General features: G+C 46.9%; 1 long non-coding RNA gene across 1 annotated transcript; it reads right to left on the bottom strand.

The window, feature by feature from the left end:
* Positions 1 to 305: 305 nt before the first annotated feature.
* Positions 306 to 10,492, bottom strand: LOC308592100. Its single transcript, XR_014010376.1, has 3 exons — positions 10,189 to 10,492; positions 772 to 803; positions 306 to 741 (listed from the first exon to the last, which is right to left on the bottom strand). It is a non-coding gene; the product is annotated as an uncharacterized lncRNA (long non-coding RNA).
* Between the last annotated feature and the right edge of the window lie 427 nt (positions 10,493 to 10,919).

The raw sequence follows: 10,919 nt of genomic DNA, 5'->3' as shown, positions 1-10,919 counted from the left end.
AGTGGAAGACAGAAGTGCCTGTCATGTTGTGGTCCATGGGGTCACAAAGAGTCAGACTCGACTAAACGACAACAACAACAACTGAGGGGTTTTGGACACCGTTGGTGAGGTGCAAGGAGCAGGTCAGTAATAATTCACTCGGTGTTAGGGGACACCGTTGGTGAGGTGGTAATAACTCACTCGGTGTCAGGGAAGTTAACTCTTTATTCAAAGAAACGAACACACATCAACTCTTCCCAGAAGTGTACCCTCAGAGTCTCCCGATATTCCAGGGACAGTCCCAGAATTACAAAAGCCACCCCAGCTTCTAATTTGATCCCAGAATGTCCCTCCCCCCCCCCCGCCAGCACTGCCACCGAGCTCAGGGAGGAGGATGAGACAGCGCTTGTCCCAAGCAACACCAACGGCAGCTGCAGCTCTTTGCTGTAGGAAACTGCCCCAATCCCTGAACACAGAGGATCGCGTGCATTAAAGCCAAGGATGGAGGCTTCCCAGGGCCGGTAATCCTCCCTCAAACCGCAGACTGGCTTAGGCGGACCTCTCTGGCCTTGCTGTGAGAGAGGATGGAAACATTGGGAATTGTAAAGCACTCTGTGCACCGAGGAGAGCGGCAGGAGGAGCACAAATGACATGTTTCGCCGAAGTCACTCCGGGGACCCAGAAACAAGATCTTTGTCCGACAGAAGACGCACGTGTGACCTCTTGGCCCGACCACAGAACTGACGTAGAGCATGGCGCTCTCTTTGCGTGACAGGATCGGCCCTGGGGCACTTTTTCAAAACAGGCCAGGAAGATGCCCACATCTAAAAAGGAAAAGCGGGTGTCTGATGACAGCGGTAGCTAAGTGGCCAGTCTACATACCGCAAGACTGACTCCAGAGAAAGGGAACAGAGAGAGAGGGACAGAAGCCTGACCAATTGGCTTACAACCTGCCCCCCAGCAGTATTTATTGAGATAGTACACCTAAGTCACTGCATTTTAAACGATAATGTTTTAAAGCCCATTCGTCCATCTGGCTATAGTTGGCTAAACCCTGCAGAAATTGAAGGTGTCCATTTATTAATGCTAATAAATAGCCTAAACATCATGTAACTGAAACAGCAGCCTCTTTCCAGCTTGGATCCCTCTTTCTCCTCTTCCAATCCACTGTCTCCTCTGTGCTGATGTCTAGACTGCAAGCGCCTCAGGGCAGGGACCTCTCCCCGTATAATTTGTAAAGTGCCACACACACGGATTCCTGTCTCTTTTTCTTTTGCACAACCTTAAATAGCATTCTTGTTGGTTTTTGCCCATTCCCACACTGTACCCAGCCATTATTTAGCAGTCGGAATTGCCGTTTGCTTCCAATATCTGACATATGTACATATATCTGCACATAGCAATGTCTAGCTTTGGGGATAAAAAATGAAAACAGAGCCAGCTTTGCCTCTGAATACCAGTTGCTGGCAATCCCATGTTACTGTGCTCTTTATGACCTGGCTGCCTAAGCACAATACTGCCCAGCCACAGCTCAAGCCTCAACGGAGTCTACTTGTCATTTGTGACGGCCAGTTTGGCCAGTTCACCCGGGCAAAGCAGGGAAGTGCTGGGCACTCCCCTAGCTTAAAGCAAAACACATGTCCCTTTCTGTCCACTCAGGATCCACATCTGAATTGTAGCTGCAGGGACACACACAGTGCTTTTTTTCTTTAAAAAAATGTTTAGGGGTACTCTCATTTTCCTATTCATATTGAAATACTGCCCCTCAATGAGTCCAAACTTAGATTCACAAAATGTTTAGGAGTATGCATACCCCTGCATCCCCCCAGAAAAAAGCACCACTATAATTTTATTAAATTTTCTGTTTTACAATTTAAAATACTCATTTAAACATCCTTAAAATATCAATGACTTCCTTTCTTCTCTTTCCATGTTTCATTTTGCATATCATAAATCCCTGCATACTTTACAAAAACTAAACCATTCAGTATTCCATTATTGCATCCATCAAGACTTATTTACACTGTTGAATTTATCTTAATGCTGACCACGTTTTCAGGTGTACGCATATATTCAATAAACGTTTTCCAATCTTCTCTAAACCTATATTCTTCTTGTTCTCTTATTTTATATGTTAAGTCTGCAAGCTGCATATATTCTGTCAGCTTAAGTTGCCATTCTTCTTTAGTTGGGACCTCGCTCATTTTCCATTTTTGGGCTAACAAAACATAGGTCCGCTGTAGCAGCATACATAAATAACCATTCTTGACACCTGGGAATTTCAAGAAGGGATTTCTAACAGCTTTTGCGAGGCTTGTTTGGGTGAAGGATAGGGCTGCCGTATATCCAGGGGGAAATTTCTGAAATGTGCTTTATCTTGGATCAACAATTTTGGATCAACAATCTTCTTTAAAAAAGCTCAGTAACTTTTGGGGTGTCCTGGTTTTTACTTTTTGAAATATGGCAACCCGATGCAGGAGCCCACAGTGAATCTTCCAAGCCTCTACGGCAGGGGTAGGCAACCTAAGGCCCATGGGCAGGATGCGGCCCAATCGCCTTCTCAATCTGGCCCACATAAGGTCCAGGAATCAGCGTGTTTTTACGTGAGTAAAATGTGTGCTTTTATTTAAAATGCATCTCTGGGTTATTTGTGGGGCATAGGAATTTGTTCATTCCCCCCCCAAAAAATATAGTCCAGCCCACCACATGGACTGAGGGACAGTGGACAGGCCCACAGCTGAAAAAGGTTGCTGACCCCTGCTCTAAGGCTTAAGGTAAAGGTAAAGGGGCCGCTGACCATTAGGTCCAGTTGTGGCCGACTCTGGGGTTGCGGCGCTCATCTCGCTTTATTGGCCGAGGGAGCCGGCATACAGCTTCCGGGTCATGTGGCCAGCATGACTAAGCCGCTTCTGGCGAACCAGAGCAGTGCACGGAAACGCCGTTTACCTTCCCGCTGGAGTGGTACCTATTTATCTACTTGCACTTTGACGTGCTTTCGAACTGCTAGGTTGGCAGGAGCAGGGACCGAGCAACGGGAGCTCACCCCATCGCGGGGATTTGAACCGCCGACCTTCTGGTCGGCAAGTCCTAGGCTCTGTGGTTTAACCCACAGCGCAGAAAATCCAGGTTGTCACAGGCGAAACTGAAGATGAACAGCAAGGGCAGGAGGCAAAGGGAGAGGGCTGGGGAAATGGGGTTGCCCAGGAGGCAAGGCAGGGAGCAGAAGGCAGAGTCAGCAGCACTCCTGTCTCTCGGCTGACGCCCAGCCAGGCCGTTCTCAGGCTTGGGAGCCATTTCTGTGCAGCCCAAGTGATTTATCACCCACCGCCAGGGCACCTTCCTCCCCAGAGGCCTACTTGTGACCAGTTAGACCTAAGCCGTCCCTGTTAGCTTTGCTTGTTTCAAACTGGGGAGACTCCACCCTCTCCTGGGAACAAACTGGTTCCATCCCCTGGCAGTGGCTGTTTCTTCTTCTGGTTACAAAATCTCACCATCTCTGCCTCCTGACCTACTTTCATGGGTCACGGTAAGAGAGCAACATCTTCCCGGCTGCCTGTCACCTTTTGCCAATGCAGCAGCCTCCTTTGTGCAAATATCCCTGGGGCAGCAGGAACCTCTGAGGGCTTAAAGGCAACAGTTCCACTACCAGAACTTTCCACATTCATCAATGAGTTTGTGCAAAAGTCTGCATGTTTGGATTCAGGGCCACACTCAGCCCATTTAGAGGGCTTGATGTGAGTTGTTGTTGTTGTTGTTGTTTTATATGCCACCCATCTAACTGGGTTGCCCCACCCAGCCACACTGGGCAGCTTCCAACAAAATATTTAAAAAGGTCATGCAACGTTGATCGGCCACTATAAAAGAAGCTAATGAATAAGAAAACAGCAACCTGGAAATATGAAGATCTTAAACCACAGCAATCATACCCTCTGCCCTGGTGTTCCTGTCCCCTACGCTGCTGGGAGGGCACACTGTCAGTGGCAAGAGAGAGGACACTCTGTATATGCTCGGAGGCACCCTCTCTTTATTTTCATTTCAAATACTCCAGGGTTGAGTCCTCCTGACATTTTAAACAGGTTCTGGGCCTGAGACCTGCCTCCGGTTAAGCCCTAAGAAACACACTTAACGGGCTTCTGATGTAAATTTCAGGAAATGCTTCTGTTCAGAAGGAAGAGGGACCTTAAAAACAAAAGCAGAGAGGTCACTAAGGGTGCCTCCGTGTGTGTGGTTTTTGTTGTTTATATGGCACTTTGCAAATACGACCTTTCTGAATTATGTCACTCCTTAGAATGTCATGTGCATAGTGGGTAATGTAACACTCTTGACAGTTTTGGGCTGATTCAAATCCCTTATTCAAAGACTTATTTTATTCAGTCTCCGATGGGTAGAAAAAGCGCAACACCCGCCCCCCCCCAAACCCTGCACAGCTGAGGCACCAGGGAGCCACTGAGGTCAGGCTCAAAGCGCACTAGTCATGAGTCAGCTCCTTCCAATCCTTCACAAGTGCTGGGTTTCACTGTGCGAGCATCAACTCGCTCCAGCTCCTTCCAGGGAAGAATGTTCCACAACATCCCTGGGTAACTTGTTCTGAGGTTGCCCAACCATTCTGACTAGGAAGTACCTTGAGACAGGCGTACCTGGCTGGGTTGCACCACACGTCTCTCCCTTGGAATTCTTTTCTAACGAGAGAGAGAGAAAACCTTTTGCCAAAAATGTCCTGCCCTACATCAATCCTCCCATCTGTCACCCTGGAGGTACGAGGCCGATGACCCGCCTCTCAGCTGGGACATTTGAGACCAGAGGCGGCATCATCCTGGGCACCCTTCAAAGGCTGGTAGATCTGATCTGTGAGGCTCAGTTAAACCACAGCAAACTGTGCATCACCTGCACGTTTCCAAGCATCTTTCAAGCTGCAGGTTACCTTCTGCAGATTGCCAGCTGCACATTCCCCCGTAAGGCACCGAAATGCTTTCGAAATGGCCTTGCTTGGGGATTAACCCACAACCACTCAAGATGCATTTAGTGCAGTTTTAACTGCCTTCACACACAAGGTCTCGCCTGCGGACCCCGAGGCTGGCAGCTGCTTCTTTTTGCAGCAAAAGCCAACAGCTGGAAGGAAGGGGCTGCAGTGGCTTCCTGGCATCTGCACCTTGCGTGCCGGCTGCTCTCTTCAAAACAAATTGCTGTTACGGCTCTGGCTGAACCTTTACAATCCGTTTCCCTGCTTTCTTCTGCCTGGGATGGCGTTTGGCCTGCGGGCCTCACCTGAACTTTACAGGCTCGCTTTTCCGCCTCCGTTAATATTTATAGTGGCAGAATAAATGCCACACTGGTTTATATTTTTAGAAGGGTCACTTAGAACTGGAGGGGAGGGGCGCAGAGGACAGAAGGGAAACAATAATTTCTCCAAAGGGATGCAAGAAAAGCAGGCAAAGGGGTCGTTGGGGGAGAGGGTGGCAACTAGGCTTGCTGTTAAATGCCTCTTTGCATATAATGTGCACTTTAAAAAAAAACAACAACGCAAATAGCAGCTGTTGTGGAGCGAGCGGTGGGGCTGTTAATTAAAGGCAAACTGTAAGAAGCCAAATGGTGAAATGAGAAAGGAAAAACAATCTATATCAAGAAGGAATTAAACAGAACGCCAGAGCACTGCAAGCAAGGTGACCAGGGGTTTGGAGCATGGAAAAGCCAATGTGTTTGGTGTTATTTTTTTTTAGTTTTAGAAAAATAATAATACCTTCCAACTGGAACACTGAAGTTGCAAGGATATAATTTTATGTCTCATAAATGCATCAATTTATTTCTATAGATAATTAAACGATGTGCATTGCCAGATCTTTAAACTGTTTTATGACGCAATGTTAAATGTAGTTTGATATTTTGTTTTTAAGGAGAGAAAATGGTGTCTGGCGGGGCGGGAAGGTTTATTAAAATTATGCTTGGCAAGGAGTAAGCGAGCTTCCCACTTGCATCCTATTAGACTAGATTGCAATATGTTTGGCAGCGGATTCAGGGCAGGCAACAGGAAGTAGTGCTTCTTCACATAAGCCACAGTTCCATGTTTGCACCTTGCCCCCAAGCAGCAGCAGCAGCAGCACTTACTGGCTGGGCTAGATTTCAGAGGTGACTGTTCTCATTTCCAGCATTTATGCCTCCACCTTTCTAACAAATATTCAACGCAACTCAACTGCACGGAAGTGGAGAGGCCTGCACGTGGGTATCGGGCAGGGTGGCGAAACAGAGCCTGCATGTTCAGAAGCAGTCTACCTTTGAAAAAACAACCGCTGGAGCCAAGTGATGGCAGAGTGCTGTTGCCTTCATGCCCTGCCCCAGACTTCCTGGGGGCATTTGGCTGGCCACTGCGAAAAGTACGGTAGGTGGGCAAAATGAACCATGCCCTCAATCTAACCCAGCAGTGCTCTTAATGTGTTCTTAAATCAGCCCATGCACTTCCACAATATACGTTCTACCTCAGAAAGGGGGAAGCAAAACAGGTCTTCATTTGAGCTCGATGAATTTTTTTGAAAAGTGTTTTGAATGCCAGGGGTCCATGGCCACCTCTGAGCATGTGCAGAGTTTATTTAGTGAGAGCAGGTGTAGTACAAACTTGGGAATATAACCAGTATACAGTGGTACCTCAGGTTAAATACACTTCAGGTTACATACACTTCAGGTTACAGACTCCGCTAACCCAGAAATAGTACCTCGGGTTAAGAACTTTGCTTCAGGATGAGAACAGAAATCGCACAGCGGCGGCACGGCAGCAGCAGGAGGCCCCATTAGCTAAGGTAGTGCTTCAGTTTAAGAACAGTTTCAGGTTAAGAACGGACATCCAGAACGAATTAAGATCTTAACCCGAGGTACCAATGTATTTTTTAAGTTTGGTCATGAACTGAGGGGCTGCAAGCCTCACATCTGCAATGTCAGAGTTATCTCTCGCTTGAACTGCTGCTATGTGCTCTATGTGGGGCTACCTTTGAAGGTGACCTGGAACCTACAACTAATCCAGAATGTGGCAGCTAGACTGGTGACTAGGAGCAGCCACCGAGACCATATAACACCGTTCCTGAAAGACTCCCAGTATGTTTCTGAGCACAATTCAAAGTGTCGGTGCTGACCTTTAAAGCCCTAAACGGCCTTGGTCCAGTATACCTGAAGGAGCGTCCCCACCCCCATCGTTCTGACCGGACACTGAGGTCCAGCACCGAGGGCCTTCTGGCGGTTCTCTCACTGCGAGAAGCCAAGTTACAGGGAACCAGGCAGAGGGCCTTCTCGGTAGTGGCACCCGCCCTGTGGAACGCCCTCCCACCAGATGTCAAAGAGAAAAACAACTACCAGACTTTTAGAAGACATCTGAAGGCAGCCCTGTTTAGGGAAGCTTTTAATGTTTAATGGGTTATTGTATTTTAGTGTTCTGTTGGAAGCCGCACAGACTGGCTGGAGAAACCCAGCCAGATGGGCGGGGTATAAAGAATGAATTATAATGTTGTTGTTGTTGTTGTTGTTGTTGTTGTTGTTGTTGTTGTGAACAGTGGTCTGTCCTACAGAGCTCTTGGAATGATGGCCAAGGATTAAATGATGAGGCTCTTTAAAACAGAAGGTTGCAGTAGGCAATCTGAGTGGGCATCTTAGCATTTGATCAAACCACCAGCTTTCCCAAAGGAAAATCTTTTGGAGAGTAGTATCCTACCTCGCTCCCCGTTGGCAGTGCTCAAAAAAGTCTGTCCTCCAGAAGTGAGCTCACTTTTTACCTTGATAAAAGTGTAGAGCTAGGATGCCAAACTTCAGACGAAAATTGTGAAAAATTCTTCCCATACCTCCCTTTGGCAAAATTCTCTGGGGAAATGATTTCTGCATTAGGTCACCCAAGAGGAAGGCGAACAAAAGAGGTTCTTTTAGAGGTGAATTGACTGATGTCATCCTGCCCACGTGTGCCTGTTCGTGAATGAGAGAGACGGGGAGAGAAGCTATTTCTGCAGAATCCACTTGCAAAGGTGGCTGCATGGAGAGACTCATCACAGTCTCTTAAAACAGCCATCACTTGCCTCGTGAGCTCCATAAATTTCAGACTGCGATGCCCCTCAGGTCCCAGCAAGTATGTCTTTCAAAACATCCAGAATGCACCAGTTTGGGAATGCCTGTCTGAGATCCACCAAAGAGGCCACTTTCGATTCTTGCCTCCTGAGTGCCAAGTGTGGATACCAGAGGCATGGGGGGAACCTGTCCCATGGCTATGGAAGGCTGGCAACACGCCCAACTCAGGGCCCGAGCACCTGTGCTTTTGGTGGCCTTTTCAGAAGGGATGCTAAGATCACACTCACTGACTCTTCGAGAGGGGTTTGGAAGAAGAGAGAAGATTCTGAACCAACCCTAAACTCTATCCAATCAATAGTACAAGGTCCACCTTGGGGGTCTGCAGAGCAACGGACATGACTTACCTTTGTACAGGTAAGAGTCAGGGCAGCTATGCTTTAACCATCACAGCACAAGGCAAGTGTTTTTCTCTGTCCTCTTTCCAGGCAAAGCAAAGGGGCATCGTCTCAGTTCAAGGACCCTTCACAGCCAGGCAAAAGCACTTGAGGAGGGCCATGGGCATAGCCAGGATTCTTGTTAGGGGGGACGGGCTTTTGGTGAGGGAGCCAGAACCTCAGATTTCTATTGATTTGTACAGTGGTACCTTGGGTTAGGGACGCAGGTGGTGCTGTGGGTTAAACCACAGAGCCTAGGGCTTGCTGATCAGAAGGTCGGCAGTTTGATTCCCCGCAACAGGGTGAGCTCCCGTTGCTCAGTCCCTGCTCCTGCCAGCCTAGCCGTTTGAAAGCACGTCAAAGTGCAAGTAGATAAATAGGTACCACTCCGGCGGGAAGGTAAACGGCGTTTTCGTGCGCTGCTCTGGCTCGCCAGAAGAGGCTTAGTCATGCTGGCCACATGACCTGGAAGCTGTACGCCGGCTCCCTTGGCCAGTAAAGCAAGATGAGCGCCACAACCCCAGAGTCGTCCGCGACTGGACCTAATGGTCAGGGGTCCCTTTACCTTTACCTTGGGTTAAGAACTTAATTCATTCCAGAGATCCGTTCTTAACCTGAAACTGTTCTTAACCAGAGGTACCACTTTAGCTAATGGGGCCTCCTGCTGCCGCTGCACAATTTCTGTTCTCATCCTGAAGCAAAGTTCTTAACCCAAGGTACTATTTCTGGGTTAGCGGAGTCTGTAACCTGAAGCGTCTGTAACCTGAGGTACCACTGTATTGATTTTGATTGATTTAAGGGGGGGCAGCTACCCCCCTTGGCTATACCCATGAGGAGGGCACAGAGCAGGCTCTGGGAGGGGTGTGGCCTCAGAGATGTGCTGAGGGCCAGGCAGAGAGTTCTGGAGGGCACATTTGGCCCCCAGGCTAGAAGTTCCCAAATCCTGACAGCAAGAAAATTGAAAGATTAGCTACAAAATAAGTTCAAATACATTGTACCCAGGCCCAGTTCAAAGTGTTAGTACTAGTGTGCCTGATTATCAAAGCATTTACTACTACTACTACTACTACTACTACTACTACTAATACTACTATATTTATTTATACCCTTCCTTTTACCTTGATGCGACTCAAGGTGGCTTACAGATAAAAACAAAAATTGCTAAAAACATAGAAAAACAAACATTAAAAATAGAACACACACACAGAGATCTGTCTGTCTGTCTATCTGTCTATCTATCATCTATCTATCTATCTATCTATCTATCTATCTATCTATCTATCTATCATCATCTACCAGTGCTATTTTTCTGGAAAAAGAGGTGCCAGAAGTCACCATGGACCCTGAGAGCTGCTGGAACTAAGCTCTGGTGAGTTTCAGCTCAAAAAAAGTCATACAGAATACATATATATATATATAGAGAGAGAGAGTTTCTATACTACCTTTCATCCAAGAATCACAGGGCGGTTTACAATATAAAAACACCGTAACCAACATAAACAATACCCCCAGTTATTTTATACACATATAAAAGATCTATTAAAACCATACAGATAATTACAGCACATCATCAGCCTTCTCATTAAAAGCAGTCAGTTCCCCAAAGCCTGTTGGAACAAGGTCTTCACCTGCTGGTGAGACAGCAGGGAGGGAACCACTCTGGCTCCACTAGGCAGGAAGTTCCAGAGTTGTGTCTCTGGGAGCAACTGGTGAGCATTTTAAGGGCTGCCTTCTTACCTACCTTGGTTTTAAGTTCTTTTTGAGGTGCCCTTGGTGAGCGTAGTCTGCGGATCAACCGCACATAGCAGGGCCTTCTTGGTGGCCGCACCACAGTTATGGCACTGCCTCTTTGTGGAGATCTGGCTGCCCTCCACGTTGCTTTCGTTAAATGCACTTTTTCAATGCAGACCTTTGAACATAAAAGGAAAGTCTGCTGTATCTGTTTACTGTGCTAGTAATACAGCATATTTCAAATACTGAGAATGACCTTGGGCCAGTCAGCACCTGTCAGCCTAAGCTACCTCACAAGGTTGCTATCGCGGGGGTTGGGGGCGGGGAGGAGCAGGAATGCCACCTTAAGCTCCTTATAGAAAAAAGTGCGCTTATCGATGCAGATGCGTAAATAAAGAAACAATATCTTTAAGGAGGCATCAGGATCCAGCATTGCAAGGCTCAAACTCTTTTTTTTAAAAAAAAAAATTACTTTTCCAACAATTTAAACACTACAAAACAAAACAAAAAAGAACAATACAGTACAAAAACACTACATAACACTAACACAATAAACTAACAAAACAAAAACCGTTTAAAACACATCAAACAATTTCAATATCTTATCTTTCATTCACTTATTTCAACGACCTCCTCACAGCTCCCTTTTTGTATTCCACGTCTGTTAATTGTTTCAGCAATTCCTTTCCATCTTCCGTTTTCTATCCTATAATTATCTTAACACATTCTAACCTTATTTTT

The sequence above is a fragment of the Podarcis bocagei genome, assembly GCF_964188305.1.
Source record: "Podarcis bocagei genome assembly, chromosome: 7".
NCBI classification, from domain to species: Eukaryota; Metazoa; Chordata; class Lepidosauria; order Squamata; family Lacertidae; genus Podarcis; species Podarcis bocagei.
The sequence above is the reverse complement of the archived record's forward strand: the minus strand, read 5'-3'. Positions and strand labels throughout refer to the sequence as shown.